Source organism: Odocoileus virginianus, chromosome 7, assembly GCF_023699985.2.
Source record: "Odocoileus virginianus isolate 20LAN1187 ecotype Illinois chromosome 7, Ovbor_1.2, whole genome shotgun sequence".
Lineage (NCBI taxonomy): Eukaryota > Metazoa > Chordata > Mammalia > Artiodactyla > Cervidae > Odocoileus > Odocoileus virginianus.
Window position 1 is genome coordinate 26,174,595 of NC_069680.1, and position 22,191 is coordinate 26,196,785.

Genomic DNA, 22,191 nt, shown 5'->3' on the forward strand with positions numbered 1-22,191 from the left:
GCCACACACTAGAGCAGAAACGTCCTGGGGTCTTTTCTGCAGCCCTCAAGGACATGCCTGAATTTTACAAAAGGTTTAAAAAGCGGACACTTTCCATTTAAGCAAGTTAGAACCCAATCACCTGCGACAGGCCGTCCCCTACATGCCTCAGCCGGCAGCCCAGGTACCTGACGGGCGTGGCTTCCCCTCTGCTCCGCAGCTCACCTTTGGGGTCCCTTTTGGCCTCCACCGGGCCTGACCACTCTCTTACTTTTCTTTCTAACAGGTGAGGGCGTTTGCTAACTGGCCTGGGAATCAGATGAACAGGAGTAGCCAGCTTACTTAACTTCTCTCCTCGAGACTAAATGCTGATGTACAAAACACCCCACAGGGCTTGGAAAACACACCCCGAAAGCCGCGACGGGCTGCTGCAAGGCCCAGCCTCGGGGGTTCACTCTTTTCCTTCATTATCGTCCTCAGGGCCTGAGTCACGTGCCATGCAGCCACCGGGGCCTGGAATCCTGGCTGGCATCTGAGGGTGTGGAGTCCACAGGAGTGCCAGGCGCCAGGTGACCCATGCAGAACATTCTCGCGAGTTTGTGTCAGCGACTCCCCACCCTTTGAGATCACCAGCGAGAACACGCTACAGCAGAGCCCAAAGGGCACCCAGACTCTTTTTTCCATCACACCAATGTGGTTACTTTCTTTTCCTTTAAGGGGAAAAGAAAAAGGAAAAAAAAAGGCAGGTTTACACTAAATCAGACTTTTCCAGCTCATGCAATGCCAAAAGGCTTTGTTCATTTTGATTCCTTTAGTTCCACTGCAGGTGCAGGCAAGGAACTCTGGAAGGTCTTGGGAATCCCAAGTGCCCCCACTGAAAGCAAGAGCTGCAACTAAAATCAACACAAACCACATGCCTCTGGGCAAGGAGATGCCACTTGGTGACAATTCCCAGTGTAGGGGGCTAGTCTTGGGCTCTCCTGGAAGGTCACTCAGAGGTCAAACGGATGGGCCCCCTGAGCAGTCTTCCCAGAAGGGGCCCCCGGGTAAAGAGCAGGCTGTTCCCATCGCCTCCTCCCAGCTGCCTCCTCGCCAGCTTCCAGCAAGTGTCCAACTAACCAATCGCTACCTCTTTTGGCCCTGACCCCTGCCTTCTCTCCTGGGTCCCTCTGTGGTCTCCCAGGTGTCTGCTCCAAGCCCACTCTGCAGTGCCGCTCCCCAAGCGCCAAGCCTCCCAGAGAGAGAAGCATCAGCAAGTGCCTCCAGCTCCCAGCCCACCAGAATAAAGTCCGGACGCCTCCGTCAGGCACCCGCGCCATCCTGACTCACGGCTGAGCATCGGGCCCAGGGGTGCGCTTCCCACCCTCGAGCCAAGGTCGTCGTCCACCACGTGGGGTGGTCTCCGGCTGCCACGCCTCCACGCATCCTTCCCCCCTGCAGTCTGCGTCCATCCAAACCCCTGCTCCTTCCTCAAGCCTCCTGCTCAGCCCTGCTCCCTTGGGCTCGGTTTAAATGACCACCCCCCCCCCGTGACTCCCACGGGACTGGGGGCTCACCAGCGCCCCATGGACCCACACGTCCACTACACCGACTGCCCAGGCACGTGGTGGGAAGTGCGTGAACCCAAGTGCAGTCTGACTGCGGCTCAAGTCCACAAGTTCCTCAAAGGCAGGGATTCGGCTCACTCATCTCAGGATTCTTCAGAGACGCTGACTCGCACCGTAGGCGCTTCCTAGCCACTGACTGAACAGCGCTGTGGCAGGGTGGGGCGGGGCAGGGAGGAACCAGCATGCAGAGTGTTCTGTGGTCACCAGAGAAGGAGCCATACATCTGAAGAGGCACACAGGGCAGGGATGACAGGCTCTGTCGTGTCCAGCAAGGGCAGAGGCAGCCCGGATGTCTTGGTCACCCCCTCACACTGCCCCTCAGTCACCCAGCTTTGTGATGTCGAGGAAAAGGGTCTGTCTCGAGGTCACCCCAGGCTGGCCACCTTGGTGGGTTCTCTACGAGGAGAGCTCTCTAAAGCCAGCCCCAGCCACCCAAGCCAGACTGAGGGCAGGGGTGGCTTCAGCCCAGCGTCGGGACACCTGCCCAGACTCAGTCAATAGTCTGCACACCCCTGCAGGAAAGGGTCTCCCCAAAGGAGAGGGTCTCCCCAGGAAAGGGTCTCCCCAAAGCTGTCCGAAGCAGAGCACCGACCTCTCTGGCTAAGACTGTCCACCCTGCTCACCCCACAGGAGGGCCAGGCTGGGGCTGACGAGGGGACACTCAGAAGACACCAGGAAGGCTTCCCTGGCAGTCCAGGGGTTAAGACACCATGCGTCCACTGTGGGTGGCGCAGGTTCAATCCCTGGGCCGGAAACGAAGATCCCGCAGGCTGCGCAGAGTGGCCAAAGCAGAAAGATAAAAATAAGAAGACGTGGGGAGTAGAGACCGCCAGGGACCACTGGCCTACAATCACTGGGGAGGGGACAGCCCTTCCATCATCCCAGTCAAGGACTCGTTTCAAAAGCTCCGATGAGCTTAGATGAGCTCTTGCTGGAGAAACTGCTGCTACATCCGGGAGGGCCAGAGGGGTTCTGGAGGCAGTGGACTCGCACCCCAGGAGTTGGTGAAAGGTGCCCCAGCAAATGCCCCAGCTCCAACCACTTCACCTGACCCAAGAGGACACAGGCAGTTATGAAAGGCAGCTCGGCAAGTTGAAGGGAGGGGCAAAGTAAAGACATCAGTGGTGGAGAGTCTGCAAAGGACCTTAAAGACAGTGAAGGACCGGCCGCCCTCAGTCCTGAGAGGGGTGGGGCCAGGAGGTGGCCACAGAATTCCTTCCCAGACGGTGGTGAGGGCGGAGCCAAGATGCTGCAGCCACACCATGACACGCATCCAATGTTCTATGCTCAGGACCAAATTCAATCACCTTTGGTAAACAAGAGATTTTGTTTCCCAAGCAAAAAAGCTTAAAAGATTTCGCCCATCTTAACTCTTAGAGAGACACACTGCAAACTAAATCATAACATGGGCTTTCAACCCTTCTTCCCCCTAAATCATGAGACATCCACCAAGGGGGCCTGTGGGTGAAGAAAGGCTCTCTACCTGACCTAGTCTCATCTGGCCAGCCAGGTCCAGCTCTAAGCTAAGTCCCCACTGCTCTGTGCCTCGTCCAGTCGCCCACTGGCCACAGGGACAGTGGCCCCGGTCCTTCCCCTCATCTGTCCCCCCAACAGCACGTGCCTGCCAGCACCCCGACGTCCACAGGGCTGAGTGTCCCTAACTGTGGTTTTCCCTCGGTTTCCCCCCAACCCAGGGGCTGGGTGCCGTCGGCCTGGCCACACTCCAGATGAGACAACCCAGGCAGCAGTCGTGCCTAAGAGCAGTCGGTCAGCAGAGGGCACACCTGGGATTCAAACCCTGGGCACTGATGCCAGAGCTGAAAACTGCCCTTGGGTTTCCCCTCCTCCCTGCCCAAGTTCCTCTGTAGTTGTCTGGCTGGCAGAACTTCTGCCCACCCAGTCCAGCTTACATCCCATGGGCAGCACCACACCCTTCACAGGGGGGGCTTCCTGGACAGGCCCCCAACCCAACCCTGAAAGCGCTGGGAGGCAGGGCGGGCGAGAGGAGAGCGGGGCCACAGGGGTCTCACAGCAAACCAGGTCCCACAAGTGAGCCGTCGCGGGCCCGCCACCCTCCTCCGGGGAATCCCACCGTCTGACTGCTTCTGCGCCTTCGGGGGGGGGGGGGGGGCCTGCATCCCAGACCCCGCCTGGAGTCTCAGAACCACAGACACCCCCACGCCCACCCCACCCCCCATCCTGAGTGCAGAGGCAGCTGGCCGTGGAGACCTGTGTCCTTCCACCTCCAAACCAGCAGAGAGGCAGCTCGCAGGCGGCACCCGGGACCTCCCTGAGCTCCCAGGCCCCAGGCCAGCCTGAAGGCCAGAGCAAGGGGAATTCCAGGCGCGGCGCAGGCCTCTCCCGGCCGGACCGTCAGGGCACTTGAGCCAGAGGGCAGCGGGAAGGAGGGTGGCCTCTCCAGGCAAGCCACACCCTCCCCCCGGGGGAACTGCTCCAACTGCGGGGACACACAGAGGCCTGGAGAGACCCTGCCCCCAGGGCCCCGCGGCCGGCCCTGGCGCGCGGCCACCTGGGCCCCTCCTAGAGGTGGCAGCTCCGTGCCCAGTCTCTAATCGCCAGGGACCAACCCCTGACGACGCCCCCTGCTCATGGCAGGAAGCGCATCTCTGCTGCCCCGGGGACAGCCACTGGGCCAAGAGGGAGACTGGTGGCGCGGACAGGATGGAGGCCATCCCGAAGAGCTGGGTGGTCACTGTCCCTCGAACCCAAGGCCAAGTCATTTCTCTAAGCAGCGGCGTTTTCAGCAAGCAACGGAGCGAGTCCCTCAGCCACAGGCTGTTTTGAGAACTCAGTGAATGAATGAAGTAAAGTAGCCAGCCCCGTGAGAGATGCCCGGCAGGTGTCCAATCAGTGTCTGCTAAATGAAGGCAGGACGAACAGCCTACACCCCGCCCCCGCCCGACCAACTCATTAGGCCCGAACCCAACTCCTAGTGGAGGAGAAAGAGCCCTTATTTATGCGCCACCATCAGCGCCCAGAAGAGCAGATGGACAAACCTTTGCCAAGGCAACCAAAGGCCTTTTGATCAAGCCCGAGGTTTCGGCACTTCCGCTTGGGTCTCAGTTTCCCTGGTGGGCAGCAGTGGACTTCATGACCCTATACAACCTCAACGACCGAAGGCAGGCCTGCTGCCCCCACATCGGGGAGGAAGTGAAAACTGGGATGGACGGCCCAAGTGGACTGAGGGTGTCAGAGGGCGTGTTTCACCAGGCTCAAGAGCGCTGGACGAGGACCACGCTGTCCCGCGAACAAGACAGTGTCCCGAGGTCTCACGGGAGAGGACGCAGCGCTCAAGTAGGGGACCCGGGGGCGGGAGAGGGGGGCACAGGTTCTGGTCTCTCTGTGCACTGGCCCACATGACCAGGCAAAAAGTCACCCCGTCTCTGGTGGTGGGATTCACCTTCCGTAAGATTCCATCAGCGGGCCACGGCAGCTCCTGCTCTCCCAGCCCCTGGTCACCCGAAATGGAGCTCTACGAAAAACGTGATCCCAAGTATGTGGAAGGACAGGTTCCGGGCAGTCAGGATCCCTTAGGTGGCTGTCACTATGACACTCACTGCAAACCAAGATGAAAAGGACCAGCGGCTGAGAATCACCAATGGACAAAACTGCTCCCTCCCGCCCCTGGGCCCCACATAGACACCATGTGCCCAACCTCCAGAAGGAACGCGGGGCCTTCGTGACAACAGACTCAATAAAACCTGGCCTCTTCCCTCCAGAAAGGAGGTGGCTCAGAGGGGCTGCACCAAATTCTGTGAGGGGCAGCGCATCGAACACCGGGCCGGGCTGAAACAGGAACTACCTGGATGATGCCTGCAGCAGGCACGGGGCCCAGGGGTGGGTACCTCTCAGATTCTCCTTCGCTGAGACATGGCGGCAGCAATGGAAAATTCCAATAGGTTTATTCCACTCCTGAACAGGAAGGCCCTAATCCCCTACGAAGAAGACGGAGGTATATGCAGGGTCTATTCCAGTCCTCATGCCTCAGTCTTAGATGCGCAACGGAATCAACTCAGAAGCTTTAAAAATACCAACACTGAGTCCCACCCCTTCTCTCCAAGATCCTGATGTAACTGGTCCGAGATGCTGTCTGGGCATCCAGAGTTTTTTTTTTAAAACCTCCCCAGGTGATTCTAACATGTAGCTAAGGTTGAGGACCACCTCTGTGGATGCTAAAAACTCAGTCAATGGAGGTCCCAGGCCTCTCCCACAAAGCCCTGAGGAGCAGAAAGGCCAGAAGACCCAGTCAGGCAGCCCTTGCTGGAGATGGGTGTCCTCACCCTGCCCCCTCCCCGCCTCCACCCCCACACACAAACCAGGATCAACCTGCAAAGAGCCATCTGTCTGAGACAGAACGCAGGGCCTCTGTCCAGCCCCGGCTGGAGCATACCAAGTGCCCACACACTGGAGGATGGACAATTGTGCTGAGTTATTCGATTACTTTGGGCATGTAAACAGAACGTGATATTGTGCAAACCTGGGGTGGCAAGCACAACAAAATGATTTACTCTGAAACATCTCACTCAGCTACAAAAAAAAGGAGAAAAATGCTGGAAATCCTTTTAACAATCTCTTTGAGTGGAAAATGGGATCTGCATACATGGTGATGGTTCTAATGGGCTGCCAGATTTATTTCCCATTTCCCCCAGAAGGTCACTGGGAATAATCATATTTTCCTGTAAATCTGTCTTTTGTAAAAAACAAAGCAAAACATTTCAGTCTCCCCAACTGAGGCACTGCCTTTGGTCCTATGGCAGATACAGCAATAGAATTCAATCACTCCTTTAAAGGGGGAAGAAATAAAAAAAAACTGCAGAAAACAGAGGGGCAAGGGAAAGAGCCAGTTAAAATTTCTATGTTTCCCTGTGGTGTTAACAAGACTAAACAAAATTTATGCTTTGAGATAAAACAGAACTCGGTGCCTCCACATCTTATGATCAAACTGATAGACGGCACAGTGTATAGAGCACGGGCAGGCTTGTGGAGCAGAGAGAATGGAACAGAGCCCCACACGCTCGTTTCTCCAGCTGTGTGTCCCGGGGCCTCCCTGAGCCTCAGTTTCTTCAGCCGTAACTGCAGGACTGCTTTGAGAGTTGAGAGACAGTGGATGCAGAGCCCCTGGGCAAGGGTGAGCCTCCACAACCAGTGGGCACTATTATTTCTGAAAGAGCCCACACCCATTTCAGCTAAATCCCGCTGCACCCAACTTTTGCACGGGCCTGCATCTTGGGAACCCCATGATATCACCGCAGGAGGAGAATCTGTTTCTTTGTTTAGTGGGAGAGTCAGAACAGCCAGGAGTTGGCCTGCTCCTGCGTTCCGGGGTCAAATGGGCTTTTTACCAACATGATTTGCTTTCACCTCCTGAGCAGGGAGCCGGGTGGAAAAAGTCCCTCCAGAGACTACAGCTGCTTATAGGGGGGCAGGGTGGTGGGGCTGTGAGATATTCCTGCACAGTCTGGCCAGGCTGCCCCCCTCCCCCCTGCAAAAAGCAGCGTCCCGTGCAGCAACCCCCCCACCCCACCCCGCAGCAGGAGAGGAGAACCGAAAAGAAGCCGGGTGCCTGTCACACTTCTCCCTGACGTGATGTGAAATTCTACAAGGTAGACGCTTTGAAATGCAAAATCTTCCAGAGTCCTTCAAACGTGTTTTTCTTTTCTTGGGTTCCTAAGGCTGCTTTCAGACCCACCCATCAGCATTTCCCCTCTCAATCAACCCACACTTAACAACAAAAAAAAAAAAAAAGGAAGAAGAAGAGGAGGAAAAAGCAGCAGGAGGAGGAACAGGAGGCAGCTGTAGCAAAGACGTCTCTGTTTTTTGAAAACGCTCAAGTATCTTCCATCGCTGCAACGGGGAAAAGAAAAAGAAAAAGAAAGCTTGTCCTCCGCTCCAGCCTCCTGTATCCCTCCTCCAGGACACCCCGAAGCCAAGTTTCCTCTGGAAGGTTTCCTCCCCTCTCTGCTGATGCTCCGGATCTCAGAGAACTTTCCCGAGACAAGAACCGGGGTGCCTCCTGACCAGAGTTCGGGAGGGTTAAGACCGGCACCACCAAAACCACAACCCGCAATTTTCGAAGCCCAAACCTTGATCCAAAACCGTGTGCACAGGAGGTTTGGATTAAACATCAAAGAAGAAGTTACCTTACAACAAAGTTGTTTGGCCAAGAAAATTACTTCGCCATAAGAAGAACCCTCGGGAATGGTAAAATTGCTTTTGAATATAGACTTTTCAGTGGCTGGGGTCATTAATCATGTTAATGTAAACTGAGCTAAAACAAAAATTTTCTAAGCAAGTCTCCGGGCACATCAGCATATCTAAGCCTCTGGGTTTGTTTCCAAAGTTCACATCCCCGGCACGCAATGAAACTGCTGTTAATGGGGTCAGCTATTACAGTGCAGTCCCCGACCTTGGGCCATAATAAAGGTGACTCAGTCGTGTAGAAAGAACCCTCATAAAGTTAGGCAGGAAACAAACACAGAAATTAATCAGAGGAGAGTCAATGATTTTGGAAAGTTTGTTCGTTGGGCAAGTTTAAACAGCAGCTCTCCCTGGATGATCAGACATTGCAGAAAAGAGCTGGGGGAAAGCAGTCAGCATTCCTCACAGCACCCAAGTCCCTCGGCCAGGCTCTGCTGTGGAGGGTGGAGGGCAGGCCGGCAGCTGGACCAGGCTAAGAGGAGAGTGGAGCCCAGCAGAATTAAGCCAAGCTGAGCCCTGCCAGACCCGGCCATGTGCTTCATGCTGGCAACAAACCGGTTCTTTCAAGAGAGGAAGAGTCTGACGAAAAGGACAGCTGCGGCAAGATGAGAAGCCAAGAGGCAAAAAGCTCGAACAAGTCCCGTGTTTGGGATTCTCCTCTCAAGTCCCCAAAAAAAAAAATCACCTCTGCGGTTTACAAAGGCTAGTGAATCTACTAAAGTGTCCCCCTTGCTGGATCAATTAAAGAGAGACCCTCCACATCTGGTTTCCATCGAAAACCGAAACTTGTATTATCAGCGTATTACATAACAAATTACGCCCGCAAGTTTCTTTTATTACACATCAGAGAGGTGTGTGGAGTGGTGGTAATGATGGGAGTTGTGCTGATCTGAGTATTTGCTTATTTCAGTCCTTTTTTTTTTTTTAAGGGCAAGAACAAAGTTTTCCACACACTTTATGCAATCCAAAAAAAAAAAGTCACACTGCCTGGGTAAAACATCAACGCAACAATCCAACAGTGGGTCCGAGGCACAGTCTTGAGCGCCCACTGCATCCAGCAGTGGGTAAAGAAGGGCGTGCTTTCTCAAAGAGCAATGCAAAGATACACCACGTTGCTCCGCAGCGCCCTCTGCTGTCAGATGCCAGAGTCTACGCAAGGCTCTTCTCTCCAGCCTCCCACAGAGGGAAGAAAGCTGGCTGGCCTTTACTGAGCTTCCATCACGGATCAGGCGCCTGCTCCCTGGACCCATTTAAAGGACACCCAACCCACTAGGCTCCCAGAGAACAGGGGAGATGGAGGGGCTGGGCGATAGTGAAGGAATTAACAGGGGAATAAAGGCTAAAAGGCGTGGTGGGAAAGAGCCTAAGAGGTAACCACAGGGCTTTCTCCCATAAAATGCCAATTAAGTGCAGCAGCCACGATTACAATACGGTATCTTAAAGCCGTGTTTCCTCCAAGAATTTTACGCACTTCCAAAAACACTACTGCTACATGCGACTTACCCTGAGCTGAAAACAGGAGGGAGAAACTGACTAAAAACATCATCATCAATCAAAACAGTGGAATGCTCTACTCCTCCTGCGAGCCTGAGGACATGCAAGCCCACTTCTGCATGCTATGCTGCGAGCTTTTATTTAAAACTTGCTTTCCATGTTAAAATGACTGCACTGCAATAATCACGTCTCAGGGGAAAAGAAGTCCTTGGGCAGAATTATTGGAACTGGTCTTCAAACTGCCTTGTTCTCTGGAGGGGGGCATTTGGGAGAAAGCAGCAGACCTGCCCCAAGCCTCTTTCATTTTCTGGACTGCAGCAGCACCCTGGGAGCTGGCTCCTCGGTCTGGACCATGGCTGGCAGCATCCTGGCCCTTGCCAAGAACAGACACTGGGTCAAGGGTTACCAAGCCTGAACTTAAGACCCAAACCTTCTCCCACTAACATGGGCCTATCAACTGGGACAAGTAGCTATTTGCAGTTTATCGAGCTGTCCCTAGCTAAGGAAAATGGGGGGGGGGGGGGGGGGGGAGAACTACAGATCGGCAATTCAGTATCAAAACTGTAACTGAGACAAGTTACTGTTAAGTGAATAAATTAAAATGAAACCAAAACCTGGCCAACTGCAGAATCACTGAGTTTCACCCTGTCTACCAACTCCATTCCTTTCCAAGTCCTCAAACCTAGTAGCGTCTTACTGTAATAACCCAGAGTCCAGGATTCTGGATCAAGGAAGGATCCCCCTCCAGCCGGTGGGAACTGCTGGGAACACATATGCTAGTATGTCATTTGGAAGTCTGCTAATATGTTGTAAGCTGCACAAGACGCTTGCCTGGCTTCCCAGGCCAATAAACAATGCCATTCCAACTCCTGCAGCAGTCAATAGAAAACAGTCCCTTGTCTCCACCATCCAACAATTCAACAAACATTTGGTCCTGTTGAACAACCGTCAGCCTGGCTCCATCTGCACCCGCTCCGGCAAGGCGAGCTGGCGGAGGCGGCGGCATAAACGCCCGGCCCAGGTCCCCGAGCCCCGGGCGCAGCCCAGCGCGGGGGGCCACTTGCCCAACACCCCCCCGAGTCCGGAGGCTGTAACGTATGGAAGACTCGGAGTGTGGCCTATAGGAGGCAGAATCCCATTCATCAAATGCTGCAAAGAGCTGTTCTTTGTTCACCGTCGTACGAAGTACAGTACGTGTGAATGAACCCCGGCGTTCGGATTTAGGGAGCCTGGCTTCAGGGGGCGTCCGGGAGCGAGGGACCCGGCTCTCGACAGTCGACAGGGCTCCGCCACCCGGTACTGAGCCACAAGCATTGTTCCTCAAGTCTGCGGGCGGCGGTGGGGAGCTGGGGTGGGGGGGTGGCCGAGAAAGCACTTGGGGCAATGCAAACCCAGGGCCTCCCCGGACTCTGGGCGCCCTCCCCTTCTTCGTGCCCGCCCCACCAAGAGAAAGCCCGAGCGGGGAAGCCGACTCCCACGGGCTTGCAAATCAAAGACTGGCAAAGATGGGACTCGGCCAGGGTGCCCTGTGCTGGACGGCCCTTCTCGCCATGTGCAAAAGCCACGCCGGCACGGCCCTCCACCCCCACCCCATTCCGCAAGTCCCCGCGGCCGCGGCCTCCGCGGGGGCTTTCCCCCGCCGCAGACAGAACACTCTCCAACCCCCAGCGTGACCTCTCCGGCCGGCCCCGCCGCCGCGGAGCCCGCCGCTGCGCGCCCGCATCCCGGGGGTGGCGGACGCAAACTTCCGCGAACAAAAGAGTTGTCTGCAAAACGATGCGGGAACTTCGGGGTGCGCGGGGACGCCCGGGTCCCTGGCGCCTTCGCCGGGGCTCAAGTTGAGACGTGGAGAGGGGGGGACACCCCAGGGCGCAGCAGTGCCCGCGCCCGCCCCGGGGAAGCGCAGACTTTTCCGCAGGGGCCGTGCTGGCTCTCTCCCCTGGCTGCGCTCTGACAAGTCTCACGCATGCACCAGCGGCGGCACTCAGCGCCCCGAGAAACCGCCCGGCCCCACACGAAACCAGGCAGGCGGACCAAAAGGAAATCAGCCACACAAATATTGAGAAAAAAAGGGGGGGCTAAGGCCAGTGCACCCCGCGAGCCGGGCTCCCTACCGCCGGCGGCCGGGGCGCACTCGCCAGGGACCTCCACTCGGGACTGGCCCCCCGGTCGCCGCCGCCGCCGCCCGGCCCGGGATCGCTTACTGTGCGCGGCGGGACGCTCCGGCCGCGGGCCCCCGCGCAGTCGCCGCCGGCGCTCGCCGAGTCGTCCGGACTGCCCGCCGCGCGGCCGCCGCGCGCACGCTCTCCTGCCGGCGCCGAGCGCTTTGTACGGAGCTGCTCCCGGGGAGGAGGAAATCGACTTGTCACTTCCTGAACTGTTTGCAACTCGTCCCTTTAACCGGCCCCGGCCAGGCCGCCCGCGCCCGCCCGCGCCCGCCGCCGCCGCGGGGCCGCCCGACCGCGGCTGCTCGTCGCTGGGTCCGGCGCTCTGCCGGCGGCGTCGCGGGCCCGGGCGCTCGGCGCGGCGGCGGCGGCGTGCAGGAGCCGGGCGGCGTGCGGCGGCGGCGGCGGCGGCGGCGGCTGCAGCGGGCGAGGGTGCACTGCGCGCAGCCGCCGGTGGGCGGGGAGTGGGGCGGGGGGGTCGCGGCGCGCCGCCGGCGGGGCTAGAGGGCGTCCTGCGAGCCGAGCCGCGCGCCGCTCGCCGCGCTCGCGCCTGGGAGGCCCCGGAACGCGGGAAGTGGCCCCGGGCCCGGGCCGCACCGCCGCCGCCCGGGCCCCGAGCCAGAGACCCCGGGGCCGCCCCCCGCACGAGCCGGGATGAAAACCCCGGGCCGCGTGGACTTCAGACGTCCAGCTTCCGGGTTGTTGGGGTGGTTTTCTTTTTTTTTTTTAGGTTTTAAAGAAACCATCGCTTCAGTGGCGTGCTGGGCGGCAGGGGACGGGGGGAGCCGTGTGAGTGTCGTCTGTCGCGCTTTTGGAAAATAAAGCGCTCCTTTCCTAACTCGGGGCGCTGATCGAAATAAAGGAATGTGCACTTCGGGAGCCACATCCAAAATGTATGCAACTGGTGAAGGAAGGACTTGTGGTTGCTAAGCAGAAGCGGAGCATGTTTAGTTCTGTAACTTAGGATGTTGACTTAAGTTCAGGAATGTAACCCTGATAGAATAAGCAGAGTATTTTCATTGTGCCGCTCACCTGGGGGAGGGGGATTGTTTTCCTTCTGAAGTGAAGCCCTAGATTTCCCATTAGGCCTTCCTACTGGTGTGTTATTTTATTGACCTTGTATCCAAAAAGAGATGTTTTTAAAGAGAAGGTTTTTTAAAAGAACTCCCTATGCCTGTTTTGTGTTCTCCTTTGCCAAAAAAACAAAACACCTCATTACTTTACATGGATTGTGTCTGCGCCATTTCAATGGTTCTATTCATAAATCAGGAAACTTTTTCTGTTGCTTCTAGGAACATTTAATTGGTTTTAATCCAATGTTTCAATCCCAGTATCAAACATAAATGAACAATTAACTTCTTGAGCTTGTGTGCACTTGGGAAACTATTATATTTCATGGCTATTGCTAACATATTTCAGTTTCCCATCACACTGGACCCATTCTTTTGCAGAAAACCACGAGTTAACATCTCCTTTCACACTAACTACAGTTCACGCCAGTGACTTCTGCTGCAAGACTGAGAGGCACAACCAGAAGGATGTGAGTATTCATTCAAGTAGATGATGTGGGATACAATCAATTCATCCAAGCCAAACCGAATTAATATGTAGAATATGGTACTGATATCCTTACCTATAAACTTTGCTTTAAGAAAAGTTATCAAGGGCCAATTTTGAAAGAAGCAAAAACCAAGTCTTCCTAGATTGAACCAAGAAAGGCACAGGGATAATGTGAGAATGCTGCGACACTGCCCTCAAGCCATCGTATGCATGCAGTGTCACCTCAGCCTTTGAGAGCTTTACGGATATAGTTTAATTTACTTTTTATTAGGAGGCCTAGAGTGACTCCTGCTGGCAAACATTCAGTTTATTCCTGCAATTACTAGTTCATGGGGTCAACTTAAAAAACAAAATTCAGGGGTCCCAAGCCTGGAAACGATTACTGCAACCACTATTCTTGTTGCTTTCGGGATGATTTTAGTCCCCGAAACTCCAAGGACTGTGCTTATGGCAAGCTCCTTTGCTGTAGCGCCTCCTTTCCAGCCTGAAGCAGCCTGTTTTTCTGGTTTTGAGGCTTTCTTAAAAGTGTAGAGAACTAAAAACTATCTGCTTCAGGGGTTGTGCTACTAACCAATGAATAGCTATTTCTTATTTACTTAATTTGAATGTCTAAGGACTAAAAATACATACATTAAGGCCTGTGTCACTAGTCTTCCATACTATGGACTGTCCCACATCATGTAATAAAGTCCTATAAATAGGACTATAGAATAGAATGATGTCCCGCTTTTTAGGGCCATACTACACAGTCCTTTATTATAAAAAGTCCTACCCAAAAGTTTGTATATTAGAGTTTCTTAATTCAAAAGAGTAAATATAAACTCAGTCAAACTGGATTTAAAACAATGTAAGCTGCAGTCAGGGGAAGGGGGTAGGAGGGCTAAGCTGTCTACCTTTGTTCAGTCCTTAAAGGTCAAAACCAAATCAAAACCAGATTTAGAATACAACCAGAAACCTAAATGCAAATTCATGGGCCAATTTAGGAATAAATCCATAAAATAATCCAAAAATGATCACTTGTAACTTTTCCAACCAACACTAACCTGGTTAAGGCACAGAACACCCTGGGAAATATAAACTGTAGGGATTACATGCAGTCTCACTCCAAGACCAACATATGAAGCCCAGGGAAAAAGCACAGTCAATACTGGCTCTCCTGGCTCCCCTCAAAGCAGAACTTGCAAATGAAGGAATGCCTGTGTGTGTGGTATGCATGACATGTCCACTCAGCACTGCTGGGGAGATAGAAACTGAGTGGCTTTCTATACTAGACAGTTCTCCCATTCCAAGTTTAAAGCTCTTAAGCAACAGGAGACAATAAGGGTGTATTTTACTAAGAAAGGGTGTAACCAACTATAACTTGTATCAACAAGCTAATAAAACTATTCACCTAAGCACATTTGTGCAGAGGAGGGTAAAGACTGGGTTCTGATTAAGTACTAAGAAATGTCCTTGATAGTTAGTGGGTGTTCTATGTTTGTGTCTTTAGAACCAGATAAATATGATGTTCAAACAACAGGGAGCTAAGCTTTTGATATTTCAGTAAGTAGCAGTCAATACTGTTCAGTTTTTCCCATTAAGTTTATCCGTACCTACGACTGTAAAAAGAGTGGTGACCACTGAAAGATGGTAAACTGGTTTGTCTCTGAGAATAACACTCTTTTTAGACTAATAATGGGAGTGAAACAAACATCAGACGTGTTATACATTGGAACCAACAGCAGTATGCAGATGCATGTGTATTAACCCCTTTATTCAGCTTCCCAAAGCCACTGCTTCTTTGTCACAAGTGCTGTATTAAAAGCCAGTCATTCACATTTCACACTGTCTTTTCTACACTTGAAAAGATCTTTATAAAAGCAGAACCTTTTAAAATCGCTTATAATAGATGATGGGAAGATAGACATCACCAAGTCCACCTGAAACATTTTCAGAGACTGGCTACTGAAAGCAAGTTATTAGCAAACTACACTGCTCTGAAATGATGGAAAGTTTCTGGTTATCAGTGGAAGCCAAAATCTGAGCCTACTGTGAGGGCGATTTTCTTATTCAGAAAAATAAGCTCTATAATCGTCCCCATGCCTATGATCCAGCTTCAACTAACAGCCCTACCTACATAAGCATGTTACAACACACTAATCCTTCTGTTCTTTCCTTTCTATTCTTTTTATCTTTTGTTCTGAAACCTTTCCACTGATGACAATGAGTTATAGCCCGGGCTGGAGTCTCATATAGATATATAAATCTATCCCCCGTATCTGCAGACATCCACCTTTTTTTTAAGAGGAACTTTGGTTCTCGAAGACAGTCATTTTTTTATTCAGGAGCTAAAGAAAATGAATTTATTTTCATTGAAAAATAAGCACAGCAGTGAATTTAATGATACCAATCTAACTCTTTTGATACAAAATAAGAGTTGAAAGCAGCTTGAAGGGGACTGCCTATTGAAATCAGCGCATGTGAATCTGCACAGCTTTGTAACTGAACGTCTAGCACCATTGAGGTACGAAGCATGCCAGCTGGGACGGCATTGTGCACCACAAAGTGTGGGTTGTAAGCCTAAGTCCTGAGCACAAACCCTGGTTTCCAAGTTGGCAGGTGCTGAAAACACAGCAAATGTCACGCTTGCAACTCACTGCATGGAAGGGCTCTGAGTAAAGGAAGCTAAAAAGAACAGAGCAACAGTTAAAACTTATTTCAATTTGATATTACTTTTTCTTTGCAAAATTAATAGTATTATGTGCTAAAAGAAAACTCAAGCATGGAAAAACAGACACTGCAAAGTTTATGCATGGTAAATAAGTAAAAATATGGCAAAGTAAATCTACATTCAAAGTTACTGACATATGTAAACCTTACCAAACCTACTTAAACTATTTTAATACTAAGATTTAAAAGCATAATCAATTCCTGGCCTTTCCCTGATCTATATATGATCTCAGCTGAAACAGACACTAACTAGTATCACTATAACATGGTTAGTCACCTATAACCTAGTCTACCTCACTCAGTACATGCTACCAAAATCATAGCTAAAAACAAGTTATAGTATTTTCATATTGCTACACATTGAATTTAATCTAGAAAATATCTCAACAGCACACTCAATGTTTATGTCATCTTTAAATGAAAATCATTTCAACTTTTTGCTTCAAATATTCTGTAGTGGAATTCAGATTTAGTATGATATTCAGCCCAAAATTTAACTTAATTTTTCTATCAACTCTATCCGTCATATAAGTCACTGCCTCAAGAAAAATCTATTTTTAACTCATCCCTAGTGATATGCGCAAAGCTACCACTATCTGCCTATTACCCATGAAAATGAAATGAGTGAATTTCATTTTCATTAGGTATACAGGAAACTGAAAGATACAGCTTGTGATTTCATAGAGTTTAAATACCCAATCTTAAGACTAAATCCTTTGGATTTAAAATATCAAGAGAGAAAAAAAAAAGAAGAAGAAGAAAAAAAATTAAATAAATAAATAAAATAAAATATCAAGAAAAAAAAGTCTGGTCTCTGGTTCCAGTGGAAGAACACCCCTGGGCACCGTATGAAAGGAAAATTTGCCGCACGCATTCTACCAGCCTGTGAATGTCCTTACTCAGCTCTCTGTCTTCTCTATTAACCAAAAGCAGAGACATTTCGTTTTACCCTACCCATTACTGTTGTCAGAGAGCCGGCCAGCCTTGCCTATTTTGTCCTAGCATGCCCTGCAGCCGACCTGAAACAGAACTGATATGAATGAGAAGCTGGCTTGCAATTTTAAATACTACTTTACATCTCCTTTTAATTTTCACATAGAAACAAAAAACACCTTGATCAAACCAAGTTATTCAACCACTGTAATGTTTACCTAATTGAAAGTAGTGAAACTGATTATGTTCTATCCTGATGACATACATCATATTGTATTCACCTCATCTCTGTAGAGCTTCTTCTAAAATGGTTCAGACTTAAAAACTCTTAGAGGTTAGTTACCTAGAGAAAGTGACACTCCTCTGGCCAGCATTTCTATAGTAATATTAAGCACTCTAAGCATTACTCATTTAACCACTAATAAAAAGGTTAAATAAGTAAACAAATCTGCAAACCAAGCGTTTTCTACACTAGCACTAAACAACTGATTCACTGTACTTTATACTGTTAGTTCTAATATAAACCAAGGTCAAATCATATAAACTGCTTAAAGTACTGCCCAACATCAAACTTTAAAATGCCATTGTGAATAGCTGCTAACTTACAGCAAAGAAAATAAACATGATTCACTGATCAAAGAAATCAAACCTAGATAATGAAAGGTGGAAATCAATGATAAAAATCTTAGTCCAGTTTTCCAGGTGGCCTAGTCGGGTTGAAAAGATCTCCTCCTACAGAGGCAAATGGCAACCCACTCCAGTATTCTTGCCTGGGAGAAATTCCATGGACAGAGGAGCCTGGCAGGCTACAGACCGTGGGGTCTCCGCGAAGAGTCGGACGCAGCTGAGAGACTGACACACACACACAAGGTCACATGGGGGACCCTGGTCTGGTCCCTCGTTAGTGGTCACTGGAAACAAAGTCTTGGAGTTCAAACCTGAGGAAAATGTACCATATCTGTGGCCATTTGTTTTCAATTCAGAAGCATCCACAGTAACCTTTTCCCCACAACACCTACACTTATTACTACCTACTGACCTCTGAAACAGATAACGATCAGAATCCTGAGGGGGATTCCTGCTGAAACACATTATAAAGGGCATTTCGTGAAAATCCAGCATTACGATATCCGGTCTCCATTTCTTATTAAATAAAAAGGTGCTTTTAGCACCAGCCCCATCTAAAGACTGAAGAGGGAGCTATGCAGTACGATCTAAGATATCTGGAAAGGCCCCCACCTATCCCAGTCTTTCCCTCTTACGTGTCTACCCCTCATCCTCCTCTCCTCACTCATCTCATCCCTCCTGGAACACCAATGCCTTAGGATGGAGCCAAATATATTAACTCAGTGGCACTGAGGGTTAAAATCCTGAAGCATTCAATACATTAGCTCCAATGGGAAGAAGGTTTCCTTGGAGAAAAGAATATTTATTTGGCATTGGTGTGTGCTAGGAATCATGCTAAGATGATTTACATTTATTTTTCTCACTTAATATTCACTACCCTATCATGTATAGTCTACACAACTGCTTCTCTCTCCACTATATCAAACTGCTTCAAAGAAATGTACTGAAGGGTAACCAACTCGAAATAAGTATCTACTATACACTAGGCACTTTGCCAGTACCTTAAAATAGCTCAATTTCACTGACGGGGATAAGCAGTTACAGAACAGACTGACAGTGCCTCAAAGAGGTACAAAGTGCAGAAGGGCAGACCCATGAACTACACTCTGTATAGCATGAGAATGTAGAAATCTCAAAAACCCAGGGCTTTCAAGTGATAAACAGTCATCTCTGAGTGTGTAGTGTGTGTGTTTGAAATAGGGAAGAATCAAATTAGGGAGATTCTTGAGGTTATCATAATTTTATCAAATTATTTATCACCTTATCAAAATTAAGGTGGGGAAATTCCCTCATGGTCTGGTTGTTAGGTCTAGTTGTTAGGAGTCTGCCTGCCAACGCAGGGGTTGAACCCCTGGCCTGGGAAGATTCTACATGCCGCTCGGCAACTAAGCCCTCATGCCACAACTATTACATACTGAGGCTTCGAGCTCCAGGGGCTTCCCTGGTGGCTCAGAAGGTAAAGAATCTGCCTGCGATGCGGGAGACCCAGGCTCCATCCCTGGGCTGGGAAGACCCCCTGGAGGAGGGCGTGGCCACCCACTCCAGTGCTCTCGCCTGGAGAATCCCATGGACAGAGCAGCCTGGTGAGCTACAGCCCAGGGGTCGCAGACAGTCGGACACGACTGGGTGGCTACGCACAGCGCAGCGAGCTCTGGAAGCTGAGGGCGGCCACCGCCGAGCCCAGGAGCCACAGCCACCGAAGCCCTTGGCTGGAGAAGCCGTCTGCAAGGAGAAGCCCTTTCACCACAACCAAAGAGAGCCCACTTGAAGCAACAAAGACCCAGCACAGCCCAAAAGTTTTAAAAATTAAGAAAGTTTAAAAGATAATAAAATTAAGGTAGGAGTAAAAAAATTAGATGTAAACTTCTGAGCTTCTCATATAAAACATCTGTGTCAAGTGAACAAAAACTGAATATCAGGGGCAATCAATACTCAAATCTAAAGTTTACCCATGAATGAACAGACATTTTTAGACTGAAAATCATGTGATGGCTTCAACTGTTTTAGTATATGTACACATATTTTTTCAGATACATGAATAGCTATTTCGGTTTAAAGAAGCATAAAGTGACCTAACAACTGATATTTAGCTAATGGAGTATTTAAACTCCCCATACATAGTGGTAATCTATTTTGTTAACTTTTCTCTAAACCTTAGATCAATTTCAGAAGTTATTATGGACTGAATGTGTGTCCCCCAGAAATTTATGTTGAAGCTCTTACACCAAAGAAACAGTATGTGGCAGTGGGGCCTTTGAGAAGTAATTAGGGTTAGATGAAGTTATGAGGGTGGGGCTCTCACCTTCGGATTAGTGCACTTACAAGAAGAAACACTCAAGAACTTCCTAAGAACCAGCAGGGAGTTGGTTCACTGCACACATTCTCTCCCCACAAGCACGCACAAAGAGAACACATGAATGTAACAGGGAGATGGCAGCTGCCAAGCCAAGAGAAGAGACCTCAGAAAGAAACCTACCTTGTCGGCACCTTGATGTTGGAATTTCCAGTCTTCAGACTATGAAAAATAAATTCCTGTTGTTTGAGCCACCCAGTCCATGGCAATCCCAGCTATTACAGAGGTAGAGAGGAACTAAATATCACGTACTGAACACCCCTCTTTCACAAAAAGAAAAACTGAAGCCCAGAAAAGGAAAGTGACTTGCCTAGGTTCCACTCACTTTCCCCCCCCCAAAATTTAGTATTACAAAAAAATCATTTCTGATAGTTATTCCACTAGTTAATAGATTTTAAAGACAAATTATATGCTATTGTAAAATGAAAACAAAAACAAATTTCGAGTTCAAAGAACACTTAACAAAATGATCTCTCAATTCTGGCTATGTGGTGTCCTTATCATACAAAGATTTCACAAGGAAACCTTAGCTCACTAAATGAGCAAACTTTTGGAAAGGTCAGGCTTATTCCAATGTGAGTTTCAATATATGGAATCCACTGTGGAACATAATCCAGAGGGAATAAACTCTGACTTGCTTATGACTGATTCTCAAAAATCAACAAATATTATTCCCTTTCAAAAAATAGCATACAAGCAGTTTCACTGAATCACGAAGGTTCTATTTATAAATCACACAACATGTAGTTTTTACTCACAATTTCGGGCCTGTCTCCCAAAATTTGCAAAAAGCTCTTTAATTCAGCTCAGTATGTTTTATTAAATACCATATTAGGATTTTCCCCATTCAGACTCCAATGAGACTTCTTACTGAGGACATGGAAGGAAAACCCAATTAGTGCTGCTCCAGTGCATGTAAATTTATTTCATCATGAAAATCCACAGAGTAGGGGCGAGATGCTGTCACAGAACGGCAGACGGATGTGGAATGTAAACGGCTCTTTCCTCCACTCTGCCCCTCTCCTACCCCGCCCCTCCAAGTTCCATGGTTGGAAATCATCCTAACATTTTTTTTAGCCAGGATGTACTAAAATTAGATGGGAACAAAGGACTGACATTTTCATATTAGAGGAGGGGTTAGGAGAAAAATGTGAACGTGCAGCACCCACTCTCTCCTACATTTAGCCTCTTTGTCCTGACTATTCCCCCGACTCTGAAGCAGCAAAGAATGAAAGAGGAGGGGAGCCACCAGCCACCCCAACAGCGCTTCCATTCTGCTACAATCACATCATGATACACTGCTTCATCTCTGTTAACGAAGAGTGATAAATACACTTCCTGGCCCTCTTATTCAACCAGAGTATTTCATATTTCTAAGCTCCTCAGATAATATCCAGAGTATGCTAATTGCTGGCTCATGTGAAAATTTTTAGGTATTTGGGAAAACAAATATATTGTCAGATTCACTTTTCTTAAAAAGCTTCTGGATAGCATGCAAAATGAAGCTCACTCAATAACATACCATTTCCTGATGCAGTAAAATACATATTTTAAATATAAATATATTTAAGTATATTTAAAAATGTAAATATAAGAATTTATCACTTCTTTGGGAAGGATCACTTAAAAATGAAAAAAGTAAACAAAAAAATGAAAAAAGTAAGTTCATTCGTTTTTCTATATCATACTCCAATAAACTAGGCAAGTAACTGGCAAATACTTTAAGGCACAATTGATCTCTTGGTCGAGTCTTTCTTACAATGGTATCAGCATGACAAAAGTACATTCTGCCTGCCTCTACGCCCCAGTTTTTGAAGTTCTACTCCATAAAAGCAGGACAGAGATACATTCAAGTCTTGAGAATTATTCCTGTCTTTTTAATTTGGTTTCCCTGGGCCTAAACCACAGGTCCATACAGTGACAGCTTAAAATGCAGTTAGAGAAGTAGTCCTTTTAATGATTAGTCTAATGCACTGTGTTGTAAAGATTTTTAAAACTCAGTAAGTACCGACTCAAGCTCTCTTTTTTTTTCTGGTTACTGGAGCCCATCTTGACATCTAAGCTGGAAATGAATGATCTTTCAACAACACTCCAGGGATTTTGCTAAGGTCATATTCAATCATTCATTAGGCTTCTTACCCCTCGCTTTTCAGAGTTCCATTGTAGAGCTCGTTTTATTCAGCATTTATGTAGCCTGTGGGCTTGGGTATTTGTCTGCTTAATGTTGAGTTTCATTTCTATGCCCCTAACATAGGAATCTATCAATTGACCAAAGAATTTCAAACTATTCTTTTACTTTTCTAACAAATTGCATGGTATGTATGAAGAATAAATTAGCATTAATTTTCTTCTATTAACTGTTAATAAAACATGCTCATGTGCTCCCCCCTTCTTTAAGGACATCTCTGTTTTCTGCCTAGCCAAGAGAAATGACAGGGTTTTCCAATTTTTTTCCCAACGATTCAATTGTCCTTCAACCTACCAAGCTCCTCACCTCCCACAATCAGACTCCAGGTCACAGGCAGCCTCCTTCCTGTGAAGTGGA

At 49.2% G+C, this 22,191-nt stretch overlaps 1 protein-coding gene across 2 annotated transcripts in view; it reads right to left on the reverse strand.

Moving 5' to 3' along the window:
- FAM53B (family with sequence similarity 53 member B) overlaps positions 1–22,191 on the reverse strand; it is a 126,340-nt gene that overhangs the window by 100,762 nt on the left and 3,387 nt on the right. The window contains exon 1 of one of the 2 annotated variants that reach the window (XM_070470382.1): positions 11,504–11,814. The exons of the other annotated variant lie outside the window; for it this stretch is intronic. The gene's annotated coding sequence lies outside the window, so the exon portion shown is untranslated. Of the gene's footprint in view, positions 1–11,503; positions 11,815–22,191 lie in introns of those variants that run through there. 2 annotated transcript variants of the gene reach the window in all.